Here is an 18318-nt window from a genome sequence, read left to right as displayed (position 1 = left end):
TGACAGCTAGGTGTCATCTATTGGGCATTAGCATGTCGAGCACTATTAGTACGTTTACCTTATATGGAGCTTTGGACCAACTCTGAAATCAAAACAGCCTAGATGTTAGAAGATGTACGGATTATGGAACACCCAATTCAGTAGGTTATTATTATTATATAGGTACACATTGTGGTGATTTTAAATGAAATTATATACAAATTGGGAAATAACGAAAGGTTTACTGATGGTTTCTTGTCCGCTTATAAGTTATCCTATTTATTTACGACTAGTCCTTCGGTTATTTTGTGTTGTCGGTGGTTGTCGGTCTGTCTGTGTAGTAGTATTAGTAGTAGTAGTAAAATACTTTATTGTACAAAAAGAAACATAAAACATGAAAGAACACACATCATTAGTGTATTATCTTCAGTGTCCATACTAAACCATTAGCCTTAAGATAAAATTGTCACTAACACTATTGATCCAAGTTGGTCACGAATAAATGAATTTATTTATTTATTAAACCTTATCCCATTCATTTATGACCAGTCCTTCGGTTATTTTGTGTTGTCGGTCTGTCTGTGTGTTATCCTCAGTGTCCGTACTAAACCGTAATTCAAACTTAGTTCTGACGTTGACAACCCTATTTACCCTATAGTTTGAATGACGCAGGACAGCGCCGGTATGCTGTTGATAAATATGGTGACATTCGCTGTCCAGTTTTTTATTTATAGTTTTTTCCCGCTCCGCTGTAGGTTGGTGTAAGGTGCGGCGGAGAAATTACTGGTGATAAGGTTTTCCAATCGTTGGCATGGTATTCGCAAGTTCGTGTTAGGGTCTCCCATAGACTAGGAATCCTCTAGACCGAGTTTAGAGCAATAATTTCATGCAACCGATGATGCCAAAAATGCGGGGGTGCGCGGGACGAGGTGAGCGAAGTCCCGTGCCGTGATTGGTCCGTTCAAAGACACGGACGTCACACAAAGACACTTTCGACTCGAACATGGAGTAAAATTACCGTATGCGTGGCAGAGGGGGTAGCGCGACTATGCTCAGCCTGGAAGATGTTTTGTCTGTGGTGTCTCCCTACTCGACTCCCTACTTGACTCGCGAAATCGGAAAAAGCCGATAGAAAAACCTTTATGTTTCACAATTCACATAATTCTAATTGACAGAGCAAGCTATCTGTTAAAATAAATAGGCTACAAATATAATGACCACCAAAAAATACTTTGGTACCCTTAATAAAAAAATCATGCTTACCAAAAAAAATTACTGAACACCAAAAAAATAAGGCCTGAAATTACAAATGTACCACCATTTTAATTACGACTGCACTTCAAATTGTATTCGAATACCAAATATATTGAATGATTACCAAAAATCATTAATGATCACCAAATCTTGAAGACCAAATAAATGCGATATTTTCACCTAAATAAACCACTGTGATACCAAAAAATTTATACATATTACCAAATAAAGTAAAATGATGCCAAAATTACTAGCCCCTCCCGCTCAACCCCCGTACCCCGCACCGCATAACTTAGGTAGGCATACTGAAATGCTACTAGAAAAGTATGTTAGGTTAGGTTTGTACTGCTATCAGTTAAGTGGGCTAGGTTAACACTGCGACCCTTACAGAAACGAATTGCTACTAGAAAAGTGGGTTAGGTTAGGTTTGAACTGCGACCCTTACAGAAAAGAAATGCTACTAGAAAAGTGGGTTAGGTTAGGTTTGAACTGCGAACCTTACAGAAACGAAATGTTACTAGAAAAGTGGGTTAGGTTAGGTTTGAACTGTGACCCATACAGAAACGAAATTCTACTAGAAAAGTGGGTTAGGTTAGGTTTGAACTGCGACCCTTCCAGATAAGAAATGCTACTAGAAAAGTGGGTTAGGTTAGGTTTGAACTGCGAACCTTACAGAAACGAAATGTTACTAGAAAAGTGGGTTAGGTTAGGTTTGAACTGTGACCCATACAGAAACGAAATTCTACTAGAAAAGTGGGTTAGGTTAGGTTTGAACTGCGACCCTTCCAGATAAGAAATGCTACTAGAAAAGTGGGTTAGGTTAGGTTTGAACTGCGAACCTTACAGAAACGAAATGTTACTAGAAAAGTGGGTTAGGTTAGGTTTGAACTGTGACCCATACAGAAACGAAATTCTACTAGAAAAGTGGGTTAGGTTAGGTTTGAACTGCGACCCTTCCAGATAAGAAATGCTACTAGAAAAGTGGGTTAGGTTAGGTTTGAACTGCGAACCTTACAGAAACGAAATGTTACTAGAAAAGTGGGTTAGGTTAGGTTTGAACTGTGACCCATACAGAAACGAATGCTACTAGAAAATTTTGCTTTGCTTTAATAGGATAGCAAGATTTAAAAATTTGGTTATAATTTTACATTAAAATGGAGTTCTAATTTTGGTGGTCATTTACTATTTTTGGGTTTACAATGATTATTTTGGTGTCATTTTATTTAATAGGATAGCACGATGTAAAAATTTGGTTATCAATTGACATTAAATTGGGGTTTGAAATTTGGTAATTATTTACAATTTTTGGGTTAATAATGATTAATTTGGTGTCATTTCCTTTAATAGGATAGTAAAATGTAATAAAATTGGTAATCATTTCACATTAAAATGGTGTTATAATTTTGGTGATCATTCATTATTTTAGGGTGGTAAAGTAGATTTTTTTGGTATTAAATTTTATTAAATCTGGTGATCAGTTAAATAGCAGCCAAATAAATACACCGGTCAACCCCATGGTATAATAATATACTCCGCCTGGTACTCTCTTCCCGTCTTTTCTAGGTCACCTGACTGACACAAGCCTACGTGATGACGTAGGCTTGTGTCGCATGATGATGCGACAGCGCTATATGATAATATGCGATAGCGCTATATATAGCGGCCATGTTATTGTGACGTAGGCTTGTGTCACTCTGGGAAGAGAAGACCATGTTTTATTGGACTATGGGTCAACCCCATTCCTTGAAAAACCTTCATTGATAACGATTTTCTCCGTCTTCACAGTTTACACTTAAGATTAACGTTTCCTGACCATTTTACTACTACTTTTTAATAATGGAATTATAAATGGAATGGTCAATCAAAGTAAACAATCGGAACCGGAAACCGGGTCGAATGTCATCTGTCAAGGGGTCGTCGACCCTGCTTTCTCACGGAGCGTATCACTGTCATTTACATAATACTTCTGTTTTGTAACCGGTCGGATTACGGTAATAGTGTTTGGTGACAACGGTTTTTAATGGTTGCCGTTTTTGACAATTTTCAGCCACATTATCAATGTATGCTCCTCCTTCCCCTCCGCCACAGAATAAGTAATAGTACTAGACTTTAGACAAAGGCCAAACCTTTATGGTAGTGTAAATTCAAGTCATTATCTTATCTGTGGTCATGCATGCAAAGGGAGGACGTCAAGTTGTGTCAACCCTAATAATTGCTCGGAGCAAACCTGAACGGAACCGAGTTTGTCCGAAGTCAGAAGTGTCTCCCCGCTGCCTCCACTAGGCCTTCAATGATGACAATGATATCTTACCCCAATGTCCACAACTAATAATTATCCGGTAATACTGTTACCTACATAACAGTTGTATAAAATCAGTGTCACCAAGGGAATCTTAAGGGGCCACAGGTTACCAGTTCGCCGGAATATCAGCCTGTCAGTTGTTCGGAGATCTCAAATTTTGCATTTAACTGACGTTATCGTCTGGCGGAATTGTAATCAGTGGGCCCCTTTAAACAAAAAGATTAGGAACAGAGTCTATCTGAAACCGGGTTTTTCCTAAAATACAAGTTTCGGCGCGACCGAAAGGTTGGGCAGTTTTTGGCCGATACCAAACCTGGCCGAAACATGGCGAAACCAAAACTTCGGACACTAATTATTAACCCATGGTAAAAGAAATGCGAACACTTTGTTTCGCACATATTCGAATCAATACCATTAAGCTTTCTGTATTCCGTTGCATCTGAAAGTGGACCACTCAGTTCCCACCGCGTAACGGCCAAATCACAAACACAACGGTTAGCCGATTGGCCGCCATCTTGAGATCGGAATGCTCAAATTGGTAATGGATATAATTGGCTAATGGACTTTACTGGATTCAGTTGGTTTGGTTTAACTACTAAAAAATGCTTTTACAATGAGCTTAACTTGCAAAAATGTTTTTTTGCTTATAGGCAAAAGAATGTTAAGAATAATAATAAGTTTATTATCAAAAGAACACATAACAGAATATGGGGATGAAAGTTGATGAACGAAGCGCGGATGGTAGATGGTAGGTAGACCCAAAAAACGATGGGTGGATTGTGTGAAAGAGGATACGAGAATGAAAGGAGTGAGTGCTGAGGACACGAAAGACAGAGGAGAATGGAAGAGAAATACATGTTGTACCGACCCACATAACGTGGGAGAAGGACAGGGAAAAGAAGAAGACAATGAGCTTAATTTGTTTTCCAAAACTATTTCGATGCTCATCCCTAGTATATAGTATATCCCAAGTAGCACAGATAGCTCTATAACTACTCACTTTTAGTTCTATCTAACGCTCTGTGCGTATTAAGACACTTATAACAGCACACTCGTGGTCCTACAGCTGTATAATAGATTTCAGTGATATTTATATAGCTTAGGGCTGATTAAAAGCTGCATTACGGCTCTGAATACTACCATTAATACGCAAAGAGTGATATAAAGGTATATTTGCTACGAACCTATACAGCTTTAAGGGTTATCAAATGCTTTAACCGTTATAAGGTCTGTTTAGTGGATAAAATTACGCCATGTGCTGTATAAGGAGGTAATTGTGGACTTTTATTACGTTGACTTATTAAGGGAGCACAAGTGAACTATTATGAAGCTAATAGATGTATAATGGAAAACATGTGGCACATTATACAGCTTTTCGCTTAACATGTTTACCGCTAAGCAGCTTTTATTACGCTGACTTTTAAGGGACCACGAGTGAACTAATATGAAGCCAATAGACGCATAATGGAACACCTGTGGCGCATAATACAGCTTATCGCTGAACGTGTTTACCGCTAAGCAGCTTTTATTACGCTGACTTTTTAAGGAAGCACGAATGAACTATTATGAAGCCAATAGACGTATAATGGAACATACGTGGCGCATAATACAGCTTATCGCTGAACATGTTTACCGCTAAGCAGCTTTTATTACGCTGACTTTTAAGGGAGCACGAGTGAACTAATATGAAGCCAATAGACCTATAAATGAAACACATGTGGCGCATAATACTGCTTATCACTGAAGATGTTTACCGCTAAAGCAGCTTTTAAGTTGCTGACTTATTATAAGGGAGAACGAGTGAACTGTTATGAAACCAATAGACGTATAATCGAACACATGTGGCGCATAATACGGCTTAGCGCTGAACATGTTTACCGCTAAGCAGCCTATTATACTACCATTGAGACTGTGTGTATAGCGGCTATTTAAACGTTCACAAGATGCCTTATAACTGTTTAGAGGTTCACTAGTGTATCGAAAGAACGACTTGGACTTTATAGTGGTTCACTTAAGTATCTTAATCAGATATATAACAGTCGTATGCTGCATATTAGAATTTTAACGGTTCACGTTGCTTTTTAACATTGACCGCCATTTTATTGTATATAACCTACAAAATTTAAATTACTTTTCCAACTTTTAAGGGCAACAATAACGTTTTGTGCATGAGTTCTTAACCTAAATCACTAGTTTAGCACTTCCTATAACGTATTATTAACTTTTTATCTCATAATTCCGTCCAAACCACTAAAGTAGTTTTTACACAATAGCTTATTTATATCATTAATTTAAATAAATCCTGATTATTCTCGTGGCGCATTGAAATTTTCTTAGATAATGTATATATATAATGTCAATAAACTTGCATTCCCAAACATCTTTCTCACATTAATATATAAAAGACTAGCTGTGCCCGCGGCTCCGCCCGCGTGGAATTCGGTTTGTGTCAGTAAGCTGCTAAATATATAAAAAAATAGTAAATTACATTACGCTGTATTTTTTATTCAAAAAATTATAACATTTATAATTTCCTGCATGATAATTTCTTAAAATAATTCTATCTTATTGTTTCATATTTTTAGAGCGCGATTTGTAGTAGTCCGACTACGCCCGACTTTTTTAGTATGAGAAAGTCGAAGTCGCCTAGCTTTGGACCCCATTCAGCGCGTCACGTGCATCGGGCTTAGCCCGATGCTTTGAGTATGAGGGTGCCTTCGGCTCCCAACTTTGGCAAGCGTACAGCGTGTCACGTACGTCGGGTTACGCTTTGAGTATGAGGGAGGCGCCCGGCTTTGGAACGCGTACAGCGTATTACGTACGTCGGTCTACGCCCGACACTTTTAGTATGAGGGCGCCGAAGGCGCCCGGCTTTGGAACGCGTACAGCGTGCCACGTGCGTCGGGCGTAGCCCGACGCTTTGAGTATGAGGGTGCCTTCGGCGCCCAACTTTGGCAAGCGTACAGCGTGCCACGTACGTCGGTCTACGTCCGACTCTTTTAGTATGAGGGCGCCGAAGACGCCCAGCTTTGAAACGCGTACGTTACGCCCGACGCTCTGAGTATGAGGGCGCCGGAGGCGCCTGGCTTTGGAACGCGTACAGCGTGTCAGCACGTACGTCGGTCTACTCCCGACGCTTTGAGTATGAGGGCGTCGAAGGTGCCCGGCTTTGGAACACGCACAGTGTGTCAAGTACATCGGTCTACGCCCGACTCTTTGAGTATGAGGGCGCCGAAGGCGCCCGGCTTTGGTAACCATACAGTGTGTCACGTACGTCTCTTTTAGTATGAGAAAGTCGAAGTCGCCTGGCTTTGGACCGCGTGGAGCGCGCCACGTTGTCGGGCTACGCCAGATTCTTTTAGTATGAGGGCGCCGAAAGCGCCCGGCTTTGGAACGCGTATACAGCGTGTCACGTACGTCGGGTTACGCCCGACGCTTTGAGTATGAGGGAGGCGCCCGGCTTTGGAACGCGTACAGCGTATTACGTACGTCGGTCTACGCCCGACACTTTTAGTATGAGGGCGCCGAAGGCGCCCTGCTTTGGAACGCGTACAGCGTGCCACGTACGTCGGTCTACGCCCGACTCTTTTAGTATGAGGGCGCCGAAGACGCCCAGCTTTGAAACGCGTACGTTACGCCCGACGCTCTGAGTATGAGGGTGCCGGAGGCGCCCGGCTTTGGAATGCCTACAGCGTGTCACGTACGTCGGTTTACTCCCGACGCTTTGAGTATGAGGGCGCCGAAGGCGCCCGGCTTTGGTAACCATACAGCGTGTCACGTACGTCTCTTTTAGTATGAGAAAGACGAAGTCCTTTGGACCGCGTGCAGCGCGCGACGTTGTCGGGCTACGCCAGATTCTTTTAGTATGAGGGCGCCGGAGGCACCCGGCTTTGGAACGCGTATACAGCGCGACACGTACGTCGGGTTAAGTCCGAAGCTGTGCCGTATAAAGATATTTTAATGCCCTAAGCATTTCTAGACCATGGTGCCCCCTCTCCCTAGGGTCATTAAGATTACATTTTTTTTTTTCGTAAATTGAGTGAAGTTCATTGCCGCATTACAGCTGAGAATGGAAATCAGTCACATTATTTTATCTCGAAAATTGACAGTGCCGCAGCAGTAATGGTGCAACAGAGTACCTAATGCTGCTGCAGTCGCCACCCGAATGTCACCTTTATCATATCTTAGGTTATAATGTAATTGAAAACGCGAGCGAAGCGAGCGCGAAAATTTTTCGATATAAAAACGCAATTTGATAGACAGTTGTACATTTTTACTTTTAGTATGGAAATCAGTCACATCATTTTATCACGAAAATTGACAGTGCTGCAGCAGTAACGTTGTAACAGAGTAATGCTGCTGTAGTCGCCACCCGAACGTCACCTTTATCATATCTTAGAAAGCGATTGAAAACGCGAGCGAAGCGAGCGCGAAAATTTTTCGATATAAAAACGCAATATGATAGACAGTTGTACATTTTTACTTTTAGTATGGAAATCGGTCACATCATTTTATGACGAAAATTGACAGTAACGTTGCAACAGAGTAATGCTGCTGCAGTCGCCACCCGAATGTCACCTTTATCATAACTTAGAAAGATATTAAAAACGCGAGCGAAGCGAGCGCGAAAATTTTTCGATATTAAAAACGCAATATGATAGACAGTTGTACATTTTTACTTTTAGTATGGAAATCGGTCACATCATTTTATGACGAAAATTGACAGTAACGTTGCAACAGAGTAATGCTGCTGCAGTCGCCACCCGAATGTCACCTTTATCATAACTTAGAAAGATATTAAAAACGCGAGCGAAGCGAGCGCGAAAATTTTTCGATATTAAAAACGCAATTTTACTTTTAGTCCCAACCAGGCGCGAATCCAGGATTTCATACAAAGAAGGGATGTGACAGTTTTCTATCAGCCTAGCTTCGCATAGGGCTCGATATTTAAGGATTTCAGCGAGGTTGTTTTCATGCATAAAAGATGCAAGAAAGCAGAGCTTGGAATTGACCAAGAGAATTGAATTGGCGAAGTGTGAGCAAGGCAGTAGGCCCAGCTGCGAAAGAGGAAAGCTTGGATCCACGCCCAAGTGTAATTAAGGCAGAAGATCAACTTTGCCGTAAGGCAGAAGGCCTCGCATAAGACCTAACGCCGAACCGCAAAAGAGTGAGAGAGAGTGAAACCCAGATAAATAAATATATACCTACATACAAACACGAACGCTGAAAACACAATACACTCTCTCTCACTTTTTTCGGGTAGTCGTGAAAAAGATGTCACTGTGCAATGAGGGGTAATTAATTTATTGTCGTTTAATTTTGTTGTATATTATTAAATCGACATAATTATTAAATTAAATTTGTTGATGTCCGTACCCCCTCATCTAAACTTAGAGTTAATTCGGCAAAAACCTTCCTCGGTGGCTTATTCATGTCACTACGTATTAAATTCAGCGCCATCTGTTAGTTTACCAGGGTACTCAATAGTGGTAGCACATATTTGAAAAAAGTTTGCCCCTCCTTCCTAAGTAGCGCCATAAGATTCAGGGGCAAACTTGAATCAAGCGAGTGTTGTGGCTACCCCCCCTTTTAAGAGTTGAATTTTTATAGCCTATAACCTGGCCGGAGATTTTCTCGATAGATTAGTAAAGTTTGCATCAAAATCCGTTCAGCCGTTTTCACGTGATGCGCGTTCAAATAAACAGACAAACAGATAAACAGATAAACAGACAAACAGACAAAAATTCTAAAAACTGTTGGAACGTGTTCTGTTATCGATTCTAAGTATCCCCAGCCCACTTTTTTTCAAATATCTTCCATGTACAGACTTTCTACCCTCTACAGCTTTATTATATGTATAGATCATGTACTAACATTTAACTAAACACAACAAAAAGACTTATGGTGTTGTTGCGCTAAAGGTTTTTGCTTCAATATAAATATGTTTTTTAAGGCAGAGGTGTAAAAGTATGTTAATAATTATCTTTTATTCAGCCCAACGTCAATCTTTCCCGGTATTAGGGCGCACATGTGACATATTAACTGAATAAAGGGTAACTGGTGGTCTCTTACCCAGTCAATATACACCTCTTATAACTCCTGTTACCCCTTATAATTCCATTAAATTGCTGCTACAATGTACTTAAACAGCTATGTGAACTTAAGGCTGCATAATTTGTGCCCATTTAAGAGTTATAAAAGCTGAAAAGAGGCTTATACAGCTCATATGCAGCTTTTTTATTCCAGCTTCAAGCGTATTCGTACTTCATTATGCGGCTGCTATACAGCTAATCTGTGCTACTTGGGTAGGATTCTCTCGATTTGGTATTGGTTTTGGTTAGTCTGTAGGGTTAGCACACGACCGTGATGCCCCCGAAAACCCCCATATAGCAAATTAAATCGAAATCGTTAGAGCCGTTTCCGAGATCCCCGAAATATATAAATAAACAAGAATTGCTCTATTAAATGTACCTATATAATAGATTATTAACGCAGATTGCACATTTTGGAATGAACCCAAATTATACAGATGAGCAGTAGGTTGTTTCTATTATTGTATATCGATAAACTCACTTATCGATACTTTTCTCTGTAAACTAAGTGATCGTATACAGTCCCAACTTGTGTTTTTTTGGACAATAAAGTTTTTTTTACTACTTCTATTACAAAAACTTATAAACCAAATTCCACGCAGATGCCCATAGACTATAAAATTTACTGTATAGTTGGTCAAGCAGATCTTGTCAGTAGAAAAAGGCGGCAAATTTGAAAAATTTAGGTGCGAAGGGATATCGTCTCATAGAAAATTTGAATTTTGCGCCTTTTTCTACTGACAAGATTTGCTTGACCATCTATAGTCATCCATTAAGTAGCGACATTGTAACCATTTTCGCACTGACAGTATGGGCAGCAATAGTAGCGGTATTCCAAGTAACAATAACAGTCAGCCCTGGCGGCCCTAATGGATTAGAAAGTGTTACTGTAACTGGACTGGATGCTCACACTCAGTTCCTCATTTAATCAGGGTCGCACACACCTACGAAGGAAAATAATGTGTTATAGTACACATATAAACTAAACGAAGACCTTATCGTTATCGTACAACCTACCTACTACGTTCATGGATTTTATTTTATTTGCGATTAATTAAATAAATTTTGCCCTTTCCGGGATTCGAACCTATTAGGACCGTCTGCATCGTAGGCAGGGCCACACTACAGACCGATTACGGCTACAGATAGTCTATACAGGGTGTTTCCGACCATAAGGCTTTAAATTTAGGGCTCGATTCTACTCGCTAAACTGAGCTACTTTTATTATGGCAGCAACCCCGAAATCCCCAAAAAAATTTTTACTTTTTCATACATTTTGGCTGATCAGATTGGTCCCATAGTGAAAGTAGCTCAGTATAGCGAGTAAAATCAAGCCCTGGATTTAAAGCCCCATGGTCAGAAACATACTGTATACGTTTATACGAAATAAATCATTGAACGTCCAGTCCAAAGTATTGTCTTATAGGTAGGATTGGTCTTCATAAATTATAAATAAAATAAATATATACCTACATACAAGCAGGAACGCTGAAAACAATACGCTCTTTTTGTTTGGGCAGTCGTGTAACAAGTGCGAGTCGGACCCGCCCACTGAGGGTTCCGTACTTGTAAGTATTTGTTGTTATAGCGGCAACAGAAATACATCATCTGTGAAAATTTCAACTGTCTAACTATCACGGTTCATATGATACAGCCTGTTGACAGACCCGTGTCAGTGGAGTTTTAGTAATAGACCTTTGGGTACGGAACCCTAACAACCCACAGACAGCAGTAACACCATTAAGCAAAAACTATCAAATACAGGGTGCTTCCTGTAACAGGAGCAATAAATTAAACTAAAGGCTGCACTCCTCAAACTGACCAACATTTGTTCAGCAACTTTTAAAAATTATGAATCCTTTAGACTTCCTCTTTTTCATACAAAATAAATATTGCCTTCAAACCTTCAATGTACGCTGACATCAGTGTGTTTGAAGATACTTGTCACGCTTTTAACATAAAATTTGCAATACATTGCGTCTTAGAATAAACTTTAAAGTGTAATAAAAATCAATTAAATCATGAGTTATATTCAAAAGTTGCTGAACAAATGTTGGTCAGTTTTAGGAGTACAGCCTACAGTTTAATTTATTGCTCCTGTTACAGGAACCACACTGTATAATAACAGTACAGACATTCTCAAATGCGAGTAAGTCTGACCCCAAACGCTTTGTCAATCAACAATATCATCATTCACACCTCCAGACAACGCTCAAATGCTAAGAAAGCAATTAAACGTATGGTCTATCGCGTTGCCAAACCATTGCGCCATCACCTACATATTGTTTATGGTAAACCTTATTCCAAAGATATAAGGCTCATCTATGGTCAGTAGCTGGAATACTCCAGTTGCTAAGTTGAGCGTTTCTTTAATTTTTTGCCATTTTTATACATTGTGACATTTTTTGCCACTTTTGTGTTATTTCTACTCAAAATGACGAGCTCTTTTGATCCTAATAGGATCAAAATATGTCCCAGAGTTTTTTTCCTATTGTGTTATACTTTGTATGGCGGTAACAAAAAGGAAAGTTTGAAAATGGAAATTTTAGGTCAATTTTTTTCTCCTATAAGGATGAAGAGGGCTCGCGATCCTGACTAGAAATAACACAAAAGTGGCAAAAAAGGCCACAATATATAAAAATGGCAAAAGTGTAAAAGAAACGTACTATATACGATATGCTAAGTACATAAGTCTGTAATACATAGCATAGATCGCGTGCGATGGGGCCATTTGTGTCTGGCCAACGGGGTATTGTTGTAGTGATGTATGTATATCGATAGATGTACATGACCGTCACGGGGCATGACCTTAAACTCCTTGAAGTGTTACAGACAGACAAGATATGTAAAAACCGGGCAAGTGCGAGTCGGACTCGCGCACGAAGGGTTCCGCACCACAATGCAAAAAAAAAAAAACAAAAAAAAGCAAAAAAAACGGTCACTCATCCAAGTACTGACCCCGCCCGACGTTGCTTAACTTTGGTCAAAAATCACGTTTGTTGTATGGGAGGCCCATTTAAATCTTTATTTTATTCTGTTTTTAGTATTTGTTGTTATAGCGGCAACAGAAATACATAATCTGTGAAAATTTCAACTGTCTAGCTATCACGGTTCGTGAGATACAGCCTGGTGACAGACGGACGGACGGACGGACGGACGGACAGCGCAGTCTTAGTAATAGGGTCCCGTTTTACCCTTTGGGTACGGAACCCTAAAAATGACGGGTAACGGAAGCCGTGAACTTCTATACTTTAGCTGGGTATTCCTAAAGAGGCGGTTAAAAAAATTTATAAATCAAATCATCTCATTTATTCGTGATAAACTATAATATAACATACACAAGTAAATTACAACAAAGAAAGTTAAACATAAAATAAATAAATAGTTTACCACGACGAGTATAAATATTTAATATTCGTTCTGTAACTTGTAAACAGCGTCCTAGGATGGTCATTCATTTCATAATCATAACAACTGACAACAGACTGCAGCAAGCGACTTATGATTGATTAAGATGAGTCGCGTACAGATTCCGTTGTTGTTATTTTGGAAAAAACCGGGCAAGTGCGAGTCGGACTCGCGCACGATGGGTTCCGTACCATAATGCAAAAAAAAAACAAAAAAAACGGTCACCGATCCAAGTACTGACTACTTCCGACGTTGCTTAACTTTGGTCAAAAATCACGTTTGTTGTATGGGAGCCCCATTTAAATCTTTATTTTATTCTGTTTTTAGTATTTGTTGTTATAGCGGCAACAGAAATACATCATCTGTGAAAATTTCAACTGTCTAGCTATCACGGTTCGTGAGATACAGCCTGGTGACAGACGGACGGACGGACGGACGGATGGACGGACGGACGGACAGCGAAGTCTTGGTAATAGGGTCCCGTTTTACCCTTTGGGTACGGAACCCTAAAAATTATAATCTTGTAACGTATTTAGGAACAGGGATCGGGCATCGCAAATCGTAATACATAAACTACGAAGATGTATGAGAGCCCTTTTTACCTTTTTGGTACAAAACAGAACCCTAAAAATAATCTTTTACTACATGTATAATTATTGCCTACTTATTGTTAGACCAAGATAATTTTGCAACGATTTTGATAGCCCAGACAGTGCAATACCCATTTGTTATTTTAAACGTCAAACTTATGAAATTATGACTACAAAAATCATTGCAGTACGCTCTTGGTCGGACTCATCTTATTATGCGTCTATTTTAATATTACAACATCACATTTATTGTATTGTATTGTATCTTGAGCTATAAATCACAAAAAAAAAAATATTTATTTATTTATTTTAAACTTTATTGCACATACAAAAAGTACAACAGGCGGACTTAATGCCGGTATAGGCATTCTCTACCAGTCAACCATAGGGCGAAACAGAAAAGCGTCCATGTGGGTGCAGTGAGAAATAAACAGAAAAAAAAACGTAACTTTTGAGCGAAGTAAAATATCAACATTCTAAATACCTACTATAATTTAGACATCATATACGTATCAAAACATTAAGTACTTCTAAAAAAACAATAATCGATACAACAGACATCGCCTATCGATGACGTCCCATAAATCATGCCCATCCCTACTGCTATCGTCACCCGACTAATCGCTTCATTGGCTTACTGTTACTTATAAACTCATTCGATTATGAACCTTAAAATATTTGCATAAAGTCTATTTTACTAACGTGATATTCGTTCATCCTAAATGTTACGTATGAAGAGATTCGATTATCAACCTTAAATGATTTGTATAAAGTCTATTTTACTAGTAGGTACGTGAGATTCGTTGATCCATTTGGAAGTTGTGTTGTGTTGTAAATGAATAATGAACTCTATTAGGGACCTAGAAATAACAGAAAATTAATTGGTAATTAATCCAATAATCCATATCCACAACACAGAAAGTAGAGTTAGACCAAGAAAAGTTTGCAGCGAATTTGATAGTGCAAGTGTTATTTATATGACATAATTTCATAGAAGTTTGACGTTTAAAATAACACTTGCACTGCGTGGGCTATCAAAATCGCTGCAGACTTTTCTTGGTCTAACTCTAATAAATTTTAGACATTTTACACTTGGTAATTAAAAAAAAAATGAACTTTAGAATTTTGTCAGTAGAAAAATGCGCGATAGTCAAATTGTCTATGGGTCGATAACAATAAGCGCCTAAATTTTTTAAATTTGTCGCTCTTCTACTGACGGAAATACCTTGACAGAGTATAGTAGATCACGACATGTGTATATGTAGCTCGTAAAAAAAAATAGCAACAGATATGACCTAATCAAATTAAACGGTAGAAAGCAAGGCGAATTTAACGGCCCACCGCACAATCTATTATGGACCAGGAATCGATTGATCATCGATTGCGCAAAACTTCCTATTATGCAAGATTAACACGACAAATCGCCATTAGGAATAGATGTGTGTCTAAAAACAATACAGAAGAGAATACACGAATGCGCCTGTATTAAGAACCAAAACTCACTGAACATAATATGAAATGACATGTCTTTTAATTGAAAAACGCTTTTTGAAAATCAGTAACTATTACTTATGAAAGCGGAAGAATATAAATGATCGTATTAGATTCATAATTGTTACATATTTGTTGTGACTTATTTTTCTTCAGCGTGTGTTCGCCAACCGTTGGGCATACGCCTCTCCAATCTCTCTCCATTTTGAGCGGTTGGTAATCTCCCTTATCCAGACTGGTCCCGCAGTCTCCTTTATGTCATCGGACCAATGGGCGGGTGATCTGCCTACACTTCTTCTGCCTAGCTGGGGTCTCCACTCCAAAACGCACTGTGTGTGTGTTTTTCAATAAAAAGACATGTTATGGTCGCGCTATAACAGAAACACCTTTTAAACGAAACACAATTTTATTTACAGACAACTACACGAATAGGGTCTTGTTAAGACGAGGCTGTTTGTTAGACTGCTATGGCAACGTGAAATTCCAATTGTTGTAAAGCGACAGGGTTCTAAATCCAAATATAAAATTATGAATATAAAACACAGTATAAAACCTCTTTAGAACACCAGGATACGTCACAGACACATCAAGATTGTTTACCTTATATCTAATGCTAAAAAAAACGAATTATAGCTCTATTGAAAGTTACTTAATTCCGCTACTCGATGCTAGATGTCGACTGCGAAAATAATAGTCATTTTGGTAGGTACCACAACTGATGTATGGAGTGAGCACTCTATTCTTACTATATTTCTCTATGGTAGAAGCCATTAGACGTGTGTGGTCTATTGGTGATGACTGGTTCACATTGATCTATACAACTTCGATTGTGCAAAAATTATGTGCCAATGCGCAGCCGTATTGAGTGAGCGGATGAGTGAACGTGTAATTTTGAAATCATTCACATCTTCCAATATTTGATTGCTTTGATTATATTTCAGCGGAGTTTGATTTGATCATTTGATAATTTAAAAAAAAACAATTATTCCTGACCTTAAAACTATTCATAATTTGTTAGTTACAAAAATAATCTTAGATAGGTACTGTACTATTTATTTTCCTTATTCGTTTTCAAACATCCCCTAAAACTATAAAAAAAATAAAAAACATACAACCGAATTGATAACCTCCTTCTTTGAGATCTGGAAGTCGGTTAAAAATATATAACAAATGATGACGATTGATATTTGTACGTAGTTTAGGGTAAAAGATCCAATCCACAAAAATCTGTTAGTGAAATTTGAACTTTCTGTCAAACGGAAAAGTCATTCATTTAAATGACAAACCTTAGAGGATGGATCCTTTACGCTAAACTACGTCCATTTCTTTTTACAGAGTTGGTATGGTAGGGTATGGTCATTTTAAGTCACAGATTGATTTAAGAAAGGGAGCCTATCAACTTTTTGTAATGCTATAGCGTCTAACGCCACATAATAAATTTCATAGTAAAGCATGTTGTGTATCTATGTACATCTAAAATAGAAATATAAAATTCAGAATATCGCTTAAATCCAAACGCAAATCAACTGAGCTCTGGACACCAAAACCCGAGTCAAAAAAATATTTTCGCAGCATACCCGTCTCACCAAATTGGTCTAATCCAAAGTACTCCATAAAAATATAAACTGGTTTTATAATTGCCCCCAAATTGGGCACTTGACCCGGTGCGGGGCAATGCTTCGTTTTGTTAATTGGTACGTTGTTCTGTCATTTCAATTACAATCAGTGGAAGTTATAGTCGCACCAAACAAAGTCTGCAGCGGATTTGATAGCCCACGCAGTGTAAGTGTTATACATACGTCGTAATTTCATAGAAGTTTGACGTTTAAAATGACACTTGCACTGCGTGGGCTATCAAAATCGCAGCAGACTTTTTACGGTCTGACTATACTAATTTATTTGCAGTTTCACTTGTTTTAAAACTCACGACACCCGGCGTATTATGGATGGCTTTATCCACGTGATAAAATAACTGTCGCCTTGGGATAGAAAGTGACGGATACCGTTTTATCACACTGTCACGTAACGTAGACATGGACGACCATCATATCCGTACAGCCGGCGTATTATGGATGGCTTTATCCATCTTTATCCACGTGATAAAATAACTGTCACTTTTAACACCGTGGGATAGCAAGTGACGGACACCGTTTTATCACGCTGTCACGTAGACAAGAACGACCATCATATCCGTACAGGGGGCTATTATCTCTACCAGACAGAGACAGAGAGTCGATAGAGACAGATAGGTAGCGTTTCGTTTCTCTGCGACGATTGTCGTCTTGTGTACGGGGTACGTTAAAAAACAAGTGACACATTTATTTTATAGAATGAGTGTCATGTTAATTCTGTCGTCATAATACAACCCTAGCAATTTGCTTGGTTCACAGATTTTCTTAATTTCTGTTTTTTCTTAAAAACTAATAAGGCACCCGAAACCCGAATAAATACTCGGGTTTCGAGTAAGTTTATCAGATCACGCGATAATAATAGTTAGATTAATTCGATAAAATAATTAATAAGTAATTAATAGTGTGGTTTACGGAAATATGCATTAGCAAATCGGCTATAAAGACTTTTATTCTATGTTTTTCAATAATTAATTTCATTTTCTAATCATGTGTGTTTTTCGTATAATACGTTTAACAGTTTTGTGTGTAAGTATGTTTTTGTTTTTTTTTGTGATGCATGCTTTGTCTATTGTTTATGCTTCTCTTAATCCAATTTTGCAAGTTGGCAGCAATGTTTGTAAATAAAAAAAAACTTTTTAATGACGCAGTAAATAAAGTTGGTCAAGCAGATCTTGTCAGTAGAAAAAGGCGGCAAATTTGAAAAATGTAGGGGCGAAGGGATATCGTCTCATAGAAAATTTGAATTTCGCGCATTTTTCTACTGACAAGATTTGCTTGACAATCTATATAATATTAATATGTATGGTTTTTTAATACCCCCTGTTTCACAAACATCGTTTTCAACTAGGTATTGTTAACTAGATGTACTTAACAAAAAGAACAATAGACCCCTTTGTATAGAAAACATGCGAACCGATTATTCTCACAGTAAAATACTTTCATTTAACCATTTATTTCTTAGAAAAGAAAGTTAAGTGCAGAGAGAGTTTATGTTTTATTTAATCATAATTAAATCAGTTTATAACTACTGTAAATAGAGCTTTATGGGCTTAAAAATAGCACTTGTAATC

The 18318-nt window shown here is 38.5% G+C and overlaps 1 protein-coding gene across 1 annotated transcript in view; it reads left to right on the top strand.

Moving 5' to 3' along the window:
• Positions 1–18318, top strand: part of LOC134676995 (uncharacterized) — a 52702-nt gene that overhangs the window by 14265 nt on the left and 20119 nt on the right. The window lies entirely within an intron of this gene.

This window comes from Cydia fagiglandana, chromosome 25, assembly GCF_963556715.1.
Source record: "Cydia fagiglandana chromosome 25, ilCydFagi1.1, whole genome shotgun sequence".
NCBI classification, from domain to species: domain Eukaryota; kingdom Metazoa; phylum Arthropoda; class Insecta; order Lepidoptera; family Tortricidae; genus Cydia; species Cydia fagiglandana.
The sequence above is the reverse complement of the archived record's forward strand: the minus strand, read 5'-3'. Positions and strand labels throughout refer to the sequence as shown.